Below are 15260 nucleotides of genomic sequence, written 5' to 3' on the forward strand. Positions count from 1 at the left end.
TATGGGTGCTAGCTATGTGGATGCTCGGAGGAGAGTGTTTCTAAATCTGACTCAATGGGATAGATCAGTGGTTGAATATGAATCTGAGTACGAACGGTGTGTTCATTTTGAGGATGGCGTTAGGGATAGTCTTCGGGTTTTGATAACTCCACAGTGGGAGCTAAATTTTGCTGCTTTGGTTGATAAGGTGAAGATCACCGAGGAGGTGAAGCGCGTTGAGTGCTAGAACCTTGAGAAAGAGAGCGATAGGAACAAGAGGGATTCGGAGCCCTCAAATTCCTTTCTAAGGCGTAAGAAAAATGCCAGAGTTGATGGGCCAGTCAGAGTTGGGGCCCTTGTTGCTGCTACTAGACCGCAACCTTGTGCTGATTATGGGAGACGCCATCAGGGCGAGTGCTAGAAAAGGATTGGGGCATGTTTGAGATGCAGATCATTAGAGTATCGTATCAGAGATTGTCCACGGAGGCCTGATCAGATGCAAGCTACTGGTATAGGTACAGTACAGACGCTGAGGGGTGTTCAGCAGCCACTGAGTTGCCATGGTCTGGCCAGAGGTGGAAATGGTTTGGGCCATGGTTAGAGGGCACTGGGCAGAGGTGTTGGCCATACTGAGGTGAGGCAACTAGCTCTGGTTTATGCTCTACGTCACCGAGAGGATGGAGATGCCCCAGATGTTATCACGGGTACATTCTTTATCTATAATGTACATTATCCTGCACTGATAGATATAGGATCTACTCATTCCTATATAGCTTATAATGTGTCTGAGACTTTGGGTATCATCGTTGAGAGTACTACGAGTGAGGTGACTGTGTTGAGGCCATTAGGTTAGTCAGTGAGGGTAGATAAATTGTTCAGAGATGTGCCTTTGGAAGTTCAAGGGGTTATCTTTTTGACAGATTTGATTGAACTTCCTTTTGGAGAAATTGACTTAATTCTGGGAATGGACTGGCTAATTAAGCTTCGAGTGAGCTTGGATTGTGCTATGAAATGAATGGTACTGAGAACTACGGAGGATATAGAGGTAGTTGTAATTGGGGAGCATCGAAACTACTTGTCAAATGTGATTTCTACATTAAGGGCCAAAAATTTGGTTCGTAAGGGTTGTGAGGCAGACCTGGCCTATATTAGTGTTCCAAATTCTGGGGTTTCTACTGTGAAGGATATCAGAATAGTTAAAGACTTTTCGGATGCTTTTTCCTGATTAGCTACGTGGATTACCTCCAAACAGTGAAGTTGAGTTTGGGATTGAACTCCTACCTGGTACAGTACTGGTGTCCATCGCCCTTTATAAAATGGCACCGAAGGAGCTTGTGGAGCTTAAAGATTAGATTCAAGAGTTATTGGATTGTTGGTTCATCTGACCTAGTGTGTCTCCATGGGGAGCACCGATTTTGTTTGTGAAAAAGAAGGATGGGTCCATGCGTATGTGCACTGATTACCACCAATTGAATAAATTGACTGTTAAGAATAAGTATCCGCTACCGAGGATTGATGATCTGTTCGACCAGTTTTGTAGAGCTTCAGTTTTCTCTAAGATTGATCTCCGATTGGGGTACCATCAATTGAGGGTTAAAGAGACTAATTTTTATAAGACAGCGTTTAAGACTCGTTATGGTCATTACGAGTTCCTAGTGATGCCGTTTGGATTGACGAATGCACCAGTGACTTTTATATATCTGATGAACCGAGTGCTCCAGCCCTATCTGGATCGGTTCATAGTGGTTTTTATTGATGACATTCTGATGTATTCGAGAACTAAGGATGAACATGATGCACATATCTGAGTGGTTCTACAGATTCTGAAGGAGAAACAACTGTACGCCAAGTTCAGTAAGTGTGAATTCTGGTTATGAGAGGTAGTATTTCTGGGCCATGTGGTATCTGCTAAAGGGGTTAGGGTTGATTCTTGGAAAATCAAAGTTGTTCTGGATTGGAAACGGCCAAAGACTATATCAGAGATCTGTAGTTTTTTGGGATTAACAGGATATTATCGACGATTTATTGAAGGGTTTTCGTTGATTGCAGCACATCTTACTAAGTTGTTGCGTAAGGGGGTGCCATTTAACTGGACTGATATACAGCAGGAGAGCTTCAAGAAGCTCAAGAAAGTTTTGACTGAGGCCCCTATCTTGATTCAGCCAGAATCTGGGAAAGAGTAAACTGTCTACAGCGATGCATCACATGTTGGGTTGGGACGTGTGTTGATGCAAGAGGGTAAGGTGGTGGCATATGCGTCTCGTCAGCTTAAGACTCATGAGGGGAATTATCTGATGCATGATTTGGAGTTGGCTGCGGTGGTATTCGCACTATAGACTTGGAGGCATTACTTGTACGGTCAGAAGTGTATATTTACACTGATAACATGAGCCTCAAGTATCTCCTCTCTCAGAAGGAGCTAAATCTTAGGCAGCATAGATGGATTGAGCTACTAAAAGACTATGATTGTACGATCGAATACCATCCTGGGAAGGCCAATGTGGTGGCGGATGCATTAAGTCATAGAGCTATAACTGATTTGAGGGTGATTTTTGCTCGTCTCAATTTATTTGATGATGGTAGCTTGTTGGCTGAGCTCCAGGTTAAACCGCTGTGGATTGAGTAGATTAAGGGTAAATAGTTGGAAGATGAGTCACTGGGTCATCATTTCCGTCAGGTTAAGAGTGGGGATATTGTGGATTTTGGGCTGAATAGTGAAAGGGTGCTCTATTTCTGTGGGAGAGTCTGCATATCAAAGGATACTATTTTGAGGCAGTCTATACTACGAGAGGCGCATAGTAACCCTTATGCTATGCATCCTGGTGGAAGTAAGATGTACTGTGACCTTCGTGAATTGTATTGGTGGCCGGGTCTTAAGCGTGAAGTTACCGACTTTGTGGGTAAATGTCTAACTTGTTAGCAGGTTAAGACTGAACGTCAGTTACCTTCAGGGTTGATTCAACCAGTTAAAATTCTGCTTTGGAAGTGGGAGAGAGTGACTATGGACTTTGTTAGTGGGCTATCCTTAATGCCTACTAAGAAGGATAAAGTATACGTCATCATGGATCGATTGACCAAATCTACCCATTTCGTACCAGTTCGTACTGAATACTCCTTGTAGAAGCTGGCTAAATTGTATGTGTCTAAGATAGTGAGAATGCATAGGGTACCAGTTTCCATAATTTTAGATAGGGGTCCTCGCTTCACGTCTCGGTTTTGGAAGAAGCTGCATGAAGCTCTGGGTACAAGGTTGGACTTCAGTACTACGTTCTATCCTCAGATAGATGGTTAGTTAGAAAGGGTGATTCAGATACTGGAGGACATGTTGAGGAGTTGTGTGATTGATTTTTGTGGTAGTTGGGAGGATTATTTGCCGTTGGCAGAATTTTCTTATAACAATAGCTATCAGTGTAGCATACAGATGGCACCTTACGAGGCATTATATGGTCGTAGGTGTCATACTCCTTCGTGTTGGACTAAGTTGGGCGAGCGGCGTGTTGTGGTCCCTGAATTGGTTTTTGAAACCGAGGAGAAAGTTAAACTAATATGGGATTGACTGAAGGCAGCATCAGACAGACAGAAGTCGTATGTGGATCTAAAGCATAAGGAGATTGAGTATTCTGTGGGGGATTTCGTTTTTCTCAGGGTCTCACCATTGAAGAAGGTATTGAGGTTCGAACAGAAGGGCAAGTTGAGCCCTAGGTTTATATTGAAACATGTGGGGCCAGTTGCATATCAGTTGGAGTTACCTTCAGAGTTAGACTGAATTCACGATGTATTTCATGTCTCTATACTGAGGCGCTATCGCTCTAATCCCACATGTTATTTCGGTTGAGGAGGTTGAGGTTCAGCGAGATCTGACTTTTGAGGAGGAGCCAGTTCAAATTTTGGATCACGATGTAAATATTTTAAGGAAGAAGTCTATTCCACTGGTTAAGGTTTTTTGGTGTAATTACTCTTTGAGGAGGCCACGTAGGAACCCGAAGAGGCAATACAACAATAATATCCTCATTTGTTTTAAGCAGGTAAAATCGAGACCGAAATTTTCTTTTAGGGGGTAGAGTTGTAACGCCCCAAAATCTAAGTATTTATTTTTGTATATTTGTGTCATACAATTGCATGCCTGCTTCAGTGGTTAAGTGTTCAGAGAAGAGTCTGAGAAGTCTTGGGTTCAAGCTTTGGCTTGTACAAAAGTTTTGATTCTTACTTGAATAAACCCTGTCTCTAGTCAGTAGGCTTTGAAATAAGTATGGCTAAAACATGACAGAATGGGCTTGCTGGTCTAAGGGATAGGTGGCGTGTTGTTGTTGCCTGAGGACTGAGGTTCGAGTTCTGTTGGGTGCAGAGGAGTGTTTAGTTTGCTGCTGTGTCGTGGGAGTGTTGTGGTTTGACTGAAACACTGAAGTGTCTGAATGGATTTTGAATTGAGTAGTTGAGAGAGGAGTGGACGACATGGAGGGATTTTAGGGGAAAAATATGGGGATTTGAAGTTGGGGAAGTATTGTGCCGAATTTTAACTCTGGCATTCAGAATTCGGCCTTGGTTGGTATTGCTCTCCATTTCAGTTGCTGTGAATTTTTGGTTACTTTCTCTCCTCATTTTCGGTTTCTGACAATTACTTTCGGGTCCTTTTCACTCTTTGTTTTGGTAGCTGAATATTGCTATTGACCATTCAGGTACTTTTCATGTTGGTTTTACTTTTCATTGCAGTGCCTTTGCTGATTAATTTTCTTCTCTTCCTCTACTCCTCTAGCAGCCATTCTCTCGGTTTTCTTTGCTTTTGCCGAATCTTCATTCTCTCCCCTCCCTCAATCGATTTTGTTTTGGCCGATTATCTACTCTTCTCCCTCTCTCAAGCTTTGGCCGAATACTCCATTTTCCCTCTTCTCTTTCTCCCAGTTCTTTTTTCTCTCTTTATTTTGTTGTTTGGGCGAATACTCCACCTCTCCTCCTCTCATTCTTTCGGTTTTAGCATTGTCATTTGATCAATCAGTTTGTGTGTACGGTTGCTTTCTCTTTCTTTTTGTCTCTCTTTCGTGCTAGTATTGTATCTAACATTTTCTTTTACTACTGATTTGTTAAGAGTGTATTGGTGCTAGCCTTTTGCCTCTGCGTATCGTGTGCCTTTGGCTATTGTTTTGGGTGTGGCCGATTGTGTCTTTCCCATATTCTGAGATTCGTGCTTTTGGTAAGTTGGTATGTGCTTGGATCAAACTATTGGTGTATTTGATATAGGTTAAGGTTAATAGGATTCGGTTGGAATACAGGTGTTCTCTAAGGGCTAGTTATCGGTTTTCTGTAACGGTTGAAGGGTGCAAGCCTAAATCAGTTGGTTAAGGCAACTGACAATCTACTTTTTTGGATAAGTAATTTAAGAGGGGTCTTGTAACCCTATCGTGAAGGGACTAATGGTGTGTTATGATTGACTTTAGGTTGGAGTGCTCTAGAGTGGTGTGTGCACTTTCGCAGCATGGTGTGTAACACAATCCCAAACTTTAGAAATCGGCAAAAGCTGGAATGAGTGGATGACGAGTCCACATAGGCGTGCGCTCGCTCGTGTGTTAGTCCATGTGAGTAAACCTGGGCCTATGATTGTTGAGGCCATCTATGAATGAATTCATGGGTCGAGGCCATTTTAGGCCTTATTGGGACGAAATGGGCCGAGTGGGCCCCAAGAGCATGTGGGCCCCACTCGGGTAAATCACATGGATGTGTGCTGAATATTGGATCAGGCTGTGTAATTCACACGGCCAAGCCTATTTCTGGCTATGTGGGCCACACAGATGTGTGGGCCCACATGGGCAGTATTATGGGCCTTGGGCCCATTTTTACTGTTAGATTGTTAAGGTTGCAAGGGTCTTCTGAGGCGACTGTGGACCTACTGTTGGGTCGGTAAGTGTACCTAGACCCCTAATCGATAAAATGACTATTATGTCCCTGCTTGATACAATGACTGACATGCCCCTATGAGATGTATGATTACATTTGAGCATGCCACTTTAAACATGTTGAATACACGTATGATATTATGACACAACATGACATGATGCATGATATGTTGCATGGGGATGGGTTTTATTATGATGATTAGAGGAAGTGTACTGTTCTAGCAGCTCTGTTGCAAATACTGTGTAGTGCTGCAACCGGTACTACTTGGAGTGTTGGGATGGGTGGGTTGATTATATCCCCACATGGAGTGCAGGGTTCGACGGAGATGGAGTGTAGAGGTTGGTTGGGTAAGATCTCTTGATTGCATATCTATATTGTACTGTCACTGAAATGGGCTCTGACCCAAACTGATACTGATACTGTAATAGGCTAAGGCCTTGACTGATACTAAACCGTCATTGGATTGGGCTTTGGCCCAGACTATGTTTACTCACTTATTGATTATTTGATATGGGATTGCACACTGAGTTTTTCATAACTCACCCATCTGTGTATCTATACAGGTAATCCCCAAACTTAGGTGGATCGGTATTGCGAGGGACTCAAAAGTGACCACACAACCGCACGTACTTCCGTATTTGATTTTTAAATTATAAGTAATTTTATCTTGGGTATTTTTTTTTTTTGCAATAAGGCCTCTTTGGATTTTATTTTTAATTTAAGATTTTAATTTGCTTTGGTTATCACTGTTGGTATTAAGAACATGGGTTTTAAAAAAAGAAACAACTTTTTTACAAAATAAACACAAAACACAATTGTTTTAGAAAACTTCCGCTATAAAACAATATTTTGACATTCAAAGAGTCTTTAAATTAATACCTTTTGATTAGGATGCAAGTTTAAAATGAACGACACTGTTTCTTATCATCATTAAGATCACACAACATAAATAAATATGGAAAGGGTTTTTCAAAGATATCACTTTGCGAAAAACACTTCAATGTGACAATTGCCAGATTCAGCCATAACGTCCAAGCCGGGTTTGGGATGTTATAGAGAGACCATTTGTACGGTGAAACATGCCGAATATTCACTGATCACAAGAGCTTGAAATACCTGATGACTCAAAAGGACTTAAATCTAAGGCAACGAAGATGGTTAGAATTGATAAAAGATTATGAGTTAATAATCGACTACCATTCGAGAAAGACGAATATAGTCACCGATGCCTTATGTAGAAAATCCTTGTTTGCTTTGAGAGCCATGGATGCTCGGTTGGCTTTGCGAGATGATCGAACCTATTCAATTTCTAAAACAGATTACTAATCCTTAACTTTTCGAGGAATCCTTCATCAGTGGTTGTGAATGACTGTTTTTTCTCAATCTTTTCGAGCTTGGTTCCGTAGGAGCAAGTTAGAAAGATTGAGAAATAGAACCATCTGATTTGATTCATTCTCAACAGCCATGAGATGATCATCTTAGGGTGGTGCGGTCGTAGCAGAGTTGAGAGCTAGGTCGATATTCCTCCAAGAAATTTGTAAAGCTTAAAGAAATGACAATGAATTGCAAGCTATAAGAACTCAGTGTGAGTCAGGTTCTAAATCTAATTTTTGAGCTAACTCCGATGATTGCTTGATGTTTCGAGATAAAATTCGTGTTCCTAAAGATACCGAGTTGATTCATAAGATTTTGAATGAGGCACACAATGGTCATCTATTTGTTCACCGAAGTAGTACGAAAATGTACAAGGACTTGAAGAAAATATATTGGTGGAATGATATGAAAAGAGATATCTCTGAGTTTGTTGCGAGGTGCCTAATTTGTCAAAAAGTGAAAGCTGAGCAGCAAGTACCTTTAGGATTGCTACAGCCTGTCATGGTTCCTGAGTGGAAATGGGACCGTATTAATATAGACTTTGTAACGGGCTTACCTTTGACACCGAGTAAGAAAGATGTGGTATGGGTCATAGTGGATCGATTGACTAAGTCGGCTCATTTTATCCTGGTATGTACCGACTACTCGCTCGATAAATTGGCTGAGTTGTATATTTCTAAAATTGTGAGACTTCACGGAGTACCCTTATCGATTATATCAGATAGAGATCCGAGGTTTACCTCACAATTTTGGAAAAAGTTGTAAGAAGCCTTGGGTACTAGATTGAATTTTAGAATCGCTTTCCATCCACAAACCAACGGTCAATCTAAAAGAGTAATTCAAACCTTGGAAGACATGTTGAGATGTTGTGTTCTAGAATTCCAAGGTAGTTAGGAAAAGTACTTACCTTTGGTTGAGTTTGCCTATAACAATAGTTTTCAGACGAGTTTAAAAATGACACCTTATGAGGCATTGTATGGCCAGAAGTGTCGAACTCCCTTGTATTGGACAAAACTCAAAGAAAATCAGATGCAAGGGGTTGACATGTTCAAGGAAATCGAGGACAAAGTAAAAGTAATTAAATATTGTTTGAAAGTGGCATCAGATAGGAAAAAGTCTTATGCGGATTTGAAAAGAAAAGAAATTGAGTATCAAGTGGGTGATAAAGTATTTTTGAAAGTATCCCCTTGGAAAAAAAGTTCTGAGATTAGGCGAGAAGAACAAGTTGAGTCCTCATTTCATAGGACCTTATGAAATCACCGAAAGGATAGGACTGGTGGCTTATTGGCTAGCCTTGCCATCCGAGTTGGAAAAGATTCATGATGTATTTCACGTGTCTATGTTGCACTGTTATAGATCGGACCCCGTATATGTGATTTCACCAATAGAGGTTGAGATTCAACCGGACATGACTTATGGCGAAGAGCCGATCAAGATCTTGGCTCAGGAAGTCAAACAGTTGAGAAACAAGAATACCTCATTAGTAAAAGTGTTATGGTATTGACATGGGTTAGAAGAGGCTACATGAGAAACCAATACCCGCATCTGTTTACCAGTAAGATTTTCGGGGACGAAAATCCCTAAGGAGGGAGAATGTAACATCCCAATTTAAGGCCTAAATGAAATAGTAGTTTCAAAACCACAAATTCAAGGTAGAAATATTTATATCGATGAAGCTTTAAGGTCTACTGTGTGATTAAATAACTGTGTGAAAATATCGATGAGAAATTTTATCGATAAGGTGTCCAATTGAATCATTAGGACTAAATTGCAATAAGTAAAAAATATATGTTCTAGTTGATTTAGGGACTTAAATGTGATGGGATTTGATATTTGAAGTCATTATTTAGTAAATAGATCATTATATGTCATTATGGACAAAAATGGACATAGGAGGGATAATATATCAAAGTTTTAATGGAGAGGCATTTTGGTCCATTGGTATTCAAAAGAATTAAAAGGGAAAAATAGTCAAAAATTGAGTCCATCTTCTCCATCCTTGGCCGAATCTCATAAGGAGCCATAGTTAGGGTTTCTTTTGTCTTTTAAGCTCAAAGTAAGTGCATCCTAGCCCCGTTTTTAGTGTTCTTTGTATTTTTAAAATCCTCGTAGCTCGATTTAGCTATTTATGCACTTAATTTGAGCTAGGGTTCATGTCCAAAAATATACCGATGAATGGCATGCTTGTGTTTTGATGTGTGAAAAACAACTTTTACTAGGTGGTTTTTAGTGAAATTGATAAAAAGGACCTAATTGTAAAAGTTGTAAAAACTATGTGTAAATGTGTGAGTAAAGGAAAATTTTGGGATGGTATAAGAGAATAAATGATTCGACTAGGCTTGGGTAATGAGACAATGAGATACTTTTCATTTTACGAGCCTAGAGGTAATTTCGTAATTATGTGAAACTTTAGGGGCAAAATTGTAATTTTGTCATATTGTGATTTTTTGACTGAATCGAATAATGTGTGTATTAAATGAACTAAATGTGCTATTATAGATCAAGAGGGACGAGGAATAGAACTTGACCGAGGAAAAATCAAGGTTGTGGATTAAATCGCAAATAGTCATATTTTGTACCGAGGTAAGTTGTGTGTAAGTAATTCAACAATTCTAATATTACGTATTTAATATTTGACATTATATGACACATGTATGTATACTCTAATGAAATTGACTTGTGATGATCTAATGGAAGTTTAGTGAAAGCCTCGTATCTCAGAAGTCCCGGGTAACCGAAAGGAATACTTAGGACTTGGATGTCGTGGCACCGTGCTAAATGAGATTCTGTGTAAGACCATGTTTGGGACATGGCATTGGCATCCGAGAAGTGTGCCTGTGTAAGACCATGTCTAGGACATGGCATCAACGATGATATATGTACCTGTGTAAGACCATGTCTGGGACATGGCATGGCGATGATATATGTGCCTGTATAAGACCATGTTTGGGACATGGCATCGGGGATGATATATGTGCCATTGTAAGACCATGTCTGGGACATGGCATTGGCGATTATATGTGGATTCATGTAAGACCATGTCTGGGTCATGGCATTGGTACTTTGTTTGGTGTACGATAATCCTGAGCGTCTTTTAGTATTCCGGGTGGTTCAACAGGCCATTCTAGATTTCGGGTTAAGAAGTGGAGTGATATGAGTAAGAATGTAAAGGACATGTATGTACGTGAATCCCATGAGTATTGAATCGATTCATGATGGGAAATTTAGCATGAGTAGAAAGGAGTAAGTTAAGCTTGATGTTTAACGACATTTAATGCCAATTCTGACTATGTTCATGTGTGTAATATGATATTATAGTGATAACCAATAACATGTTTAATTCATGAATATCTTAACTTATGTTGTTTATTATTTACATGTAACTTATTAAGCCTTGTGCTACCCCTTCTCTCTTCTCCCTTTTCTTTTAGCATCGCCAAGCTAGCTCAGGGATCGTGGAAGTCAGAGCTTGAGTCACACTATCAGCAAATCTTTTGGGGTATATTTGGTTTAATGCTTTTAAGTATGGCATGTTTAAGAGACTCAGCATTTTGTTATATGTGTCATATTTGTTAGCCAAAGTGATGGATCATTTTGGTATATTATTCCATTTTGTATATGGCCATGAAACATGGCTTATTTTGATTATTGGGTTGAAATCCCTAAATATTGATACATGCATGGGATGTGTTATTATTCGTATGGTGTGTGCTAAATTGGTTGCTAACAATGAATGACAAAATGTGTAATTCATGCTTGATGGATAAATGATACCAATTAGCATAGTCATAATATGAACAAAGGTAAAGAAATGAAATGATTGAACTTGTCAAGTGGGGAGTTTTAAACATGTATACTTTGATATGTGAATGTCATGCACGATGTAAAGTTTTGGAGGTCTAAGTCACCCAACCATTTCCTAATTTATTACCCTTGGCATGTGAGTGTGTTTGTGTGGTTATGGGTGACAAGAGGGCTTGTAAATTAGCCTCAAAATCTGTCCACATGGGTAGACCCAGAGGCGTGTGTCTGGATCGTGTGTGACACACGGTCAGCCCTATGGGCATGTAGTCTGGCTGTGTGTCTCAGCCGTGTGGAGGACACGGCCTTAAGACATGGGCATGTGCCCAGGCTGTGTGAAGTCTGCACCTTAAATGCAAAAGTTAAATTTGTCACACGGCCTAGCACACGGGCATGTGACTTGGCTATGTGACCTTTAATTGATGCTGACGTCATAAACAGAGAGTTACACGGCCTGGGGACATGAGCGTGTCAAGGGCACACGGGCGTGTCCTTGTGTCCACACGGACGTGTGACCCTGTTTTATGAAAATTATTCTAAAGTTCACGGTTTAGTCCCGAACCACCCCAAATGTATGCTTTGGGCCTCGTAGGCCCATATAAGGGACGATATGCATGTTCTTGAATAAGTTTTAAGTTTGAACAAAATTTTATGGCTCGGTTTTACATAGAAGTGTATGTTCAAGTTCGGTAATGCCTCGTATCCTGTCCTGGCGTTGGACACGGGTAAGGGTTGTTCCAAGTCACACTTACAAAGTCCAATCTCATGTTTCTTGATACTTGAAGTAGACTACAATAAAAAAATAAATGTAATATCTCATATTAACTTATTTAAGCATAGCCATGCATTTATTATCTCACTTCATCAAGTGGACTAAGATATTGCTCCCATTATGTAAGAAGGACAAATCATATCTTGATCAATCATATCCCACTATATAGATTGTGACATACCCAACATTAGTCTTTATAGTACAACTTGTTACAGTAGATGTTTGACTATATCAAATTATACGACTCACTATGCTGGGATAATGATGATCTCAAGTCTAAGGATCGTATACATAGTTATCACTATGAGTAATGTTATGATTATTATATAATAATCCAAGAAACATACTCATAGCGGGTCAGTCCAATATGTCGTTCTCTAACATATACTCATGTATTGATTTTGACATCCCTATGTCAATGGCAACATTTTGTCATCAATCAACTACATATTAGTCTTAACGCATTATTGTTGTCTAAGCCCACAATAATACTTGACTAAGGAAACTGAAATAACACTGGGAATGCCTTTTATTAATAAACAACGTAGAATGAATATGTGATTACAATCATCTCATGATTGGTCTTTGGGTATACTCTAACTTTTCAATTTGTCTTCCGGTGAACACATCAATTCTGTAAAAACCCTCCAAGTAATATCAAGCCAATAGTTAGCTCTAAAAGGATCGCCATCAACTTTACCCCTAATTTCTTTTTCCCCACATGATAACTCTTGAAAAGAGTTATATTTCATGCCTTTAGACCTAGCTAATTTCTTGTAATTAGGTACATTTAGTTTCATTTGAGGACATTTCATTCGTATTTTGATCATTTCATTAGGAGCTTGGACTATGTTTAAATATTAGGTACTTTTAATTGCTTGTGGTAGGGCTGTGTTTGGTGGTTTGGCAGCTGTAGGTTAAGGAGTGAGAAATAAAGGAGTGAAGGTTTTTCGAGGCAAAGAGTTGGACATTTTGTTAGCACAATTATTGTGGCAATACGAGGAAGATCAAGTCAACACTCAACGCATACCAATATCAACCCAACTGTTCTTGTACCAAAAAATCTGTCTAAAAAAAGAAGAGAAGATAATCTTGGGTTGTTGGTTTTTATTGTAGGAAAAAAAATTTAAAAAAGGATAAGATAATCTTGGGTTGTTGAAAGAATAATTTATAAAGAGGAGAAGATAAACATGGGTTTTTGGATTTACCCTAGGAAAAAAGCTATAAAAAGCCAAAGAAGGAAACCCTAAACAACAAACAAAAAAGGAAGAGATCCTTAGGAAAAAAAATTGTAGGTAGCGGTTGAGTAGAGACGAAAAGAGGAAGACGAAAGCAGTGCCTCTTAGCCATTGAGGACACTGTGCTACTGGAGTGTGGACTGGACAAATGAAAGCTGTCTTCCCAAATTTTTCCATATTTCTTACTTTGTTATTCACAAAAGCAAGGTAGACTTCATACCCTTTTCTCATATACCTTTGAACCATCATTGAGGTAATCACAACTGGTGGTGTATGAGTCAACTCGGAGAACTTCACCATCTGAACATTTAAATACAATATACTTGCTACCACAATTTACTGTCACATCATGAATGGCCAACCAATCCATGCCAAGTATTATATCAAACTTATCAAATAGAAAAAGCATAAGGTTAGCTGGAAAACAATGACCTTGAATCGTCCCAGGACAGTTCTTACAAACTATATCTACTAATACAGAATTTCCTAGAGGGTTTGACACCTTGATCACAATTTCCATTGGTTCCACAGACATATTCATGCTAGACACCAATTTCATGCAAATGTACGAATGGGTCGATCCTAGGTCAATCAAGGCAATAACATGAGTATTATGGAGAGAAAATGTACCCATAATGATATTAGGAGCTGAAGCTTCCTCTCTAGCATGTGTAGCATAAGTGCTCGCCAGGGCTCGAACCTCAAATTTTGTAGTAGAATCCTTTGAAACAATTCAACTGTTGCTAGCACTTCCAGGATGTCGTGGAGGTTTACCTCGAGATATGGGAGCACTCAGTTTCAGGGCTGGCAAAACCTCTCTATCAGCTCGTTCCAGACAATCTCTAAGAAAGTGGTCAAGAGAACCACACCCATAGCATGCTCCACTCCTCGTCCGACACTCTCCAAAATGGAATTTACTGCAACTTTTACACCTCGGCTTTTGATCTCCCACACTTCCCACACTAGCCGTCATGGGGGAAGAAGACTTCGAGTTGTGAATGTAGAGCTTCTTGCTCTACCCGAATATCTCAACGGTGCAGTGGAGCATTCCTGATGACTTCTCGATTTCTTTGAGGGGAACGAGTGCGTCTTACCGCTGGATCTCTTACTCAAAACTCGAGCTTCTCTCTTTGCTTGCTTTCTTTCATTATTGACCTCTTCGCCCTTCTTGGCTCAATCGACTAATGCAGCAAATTCTCGTATCTCAAGGATCCCTATTAGTAGCTTAATTTCTTCATTCAGACCTTCTTCGAAGTGCTTACACATTTCTGCCTCCGTTTGTGTACACCCCCTACCAAAGACCATCGCTGGAGTCGAGCACAAGGCGTTACCTGACTTAACTTAGTAATTCGAGGCATAAAATTTTCTTTTAAAATTAATTTATTACATTCATTCAATATTTCCCTAAAAAGGGCCTTCAAGACCCTAAAACATGCAATTGAAATGGTTCGGGACCAAATCGGGAACATTAAAAATTTTTCTAATACTTAGACAAATCAAAACAATTTATTTCATTATTCCTTATAAAACTACCCACCTGCGTCATAGTCACTAAATAAATCACAACTCGAGTCACAAAACTTAAAATTTAAATTCAAGAATTTTCCTTGAAACTAGACTCATATATTTTCTAACTAATTGTTTTCCAGAATTTTTGGTCTAGCCAATTACTACAGTTTATTAGTTACAGCTTCCTTTGTTGCACTATTTGACTACTCTGACGTCTCCTCACCATGAATCAATTTTATCCCTATACAGAATTCAAATAACCATGCTGTTTATTTCTCTTGAAATTATATTCACTAAGGAATCTAGAAATATAAACTATAACTCTTAAATCTTTTTGTACATTTTTTAGTGAATTTATAAAGTTAGAACAGGGGATTCAGAAATCGCTCTGACCCTGTCTCACTAAAATTCAAATATATCTTAATTCTTTTGCTTACTCTATTTCTTTCATATGAAAATAGACTCCATAATCTTTAATTATATATCTCATTCATCACCTAATTTCATTTCTACTATTCTTGGTGATTTTTTGAGATCATGTCACTGCTGCTGTTCAATACTATTTTAATGCTAATTTCACTTTTTCATGATTTCTTTGTATTAAATACCCTTTAGGCATACATAACATGAACATGTTCTTCATTAGCCATTTCAATAGATAATCATTATCAAATATTTACATACCATTCTTTAGCCAT

The sequence above is a fragment of the Gossypium arboreum genome, chromosome 4, assembly GCF_025698485.1.
Source record: "Gossypium arboreum isolate Shixiya-1 chromosome 4, ASM2569848v2, whole genome shotgun sequence".
NCBI classification, from domain to species: Eukaryota; Viridiplantae; Streptophyta; class Magnoliopsida; order Malvales; family Malvaceae; genus Gossypium; species Gossypium arboreum.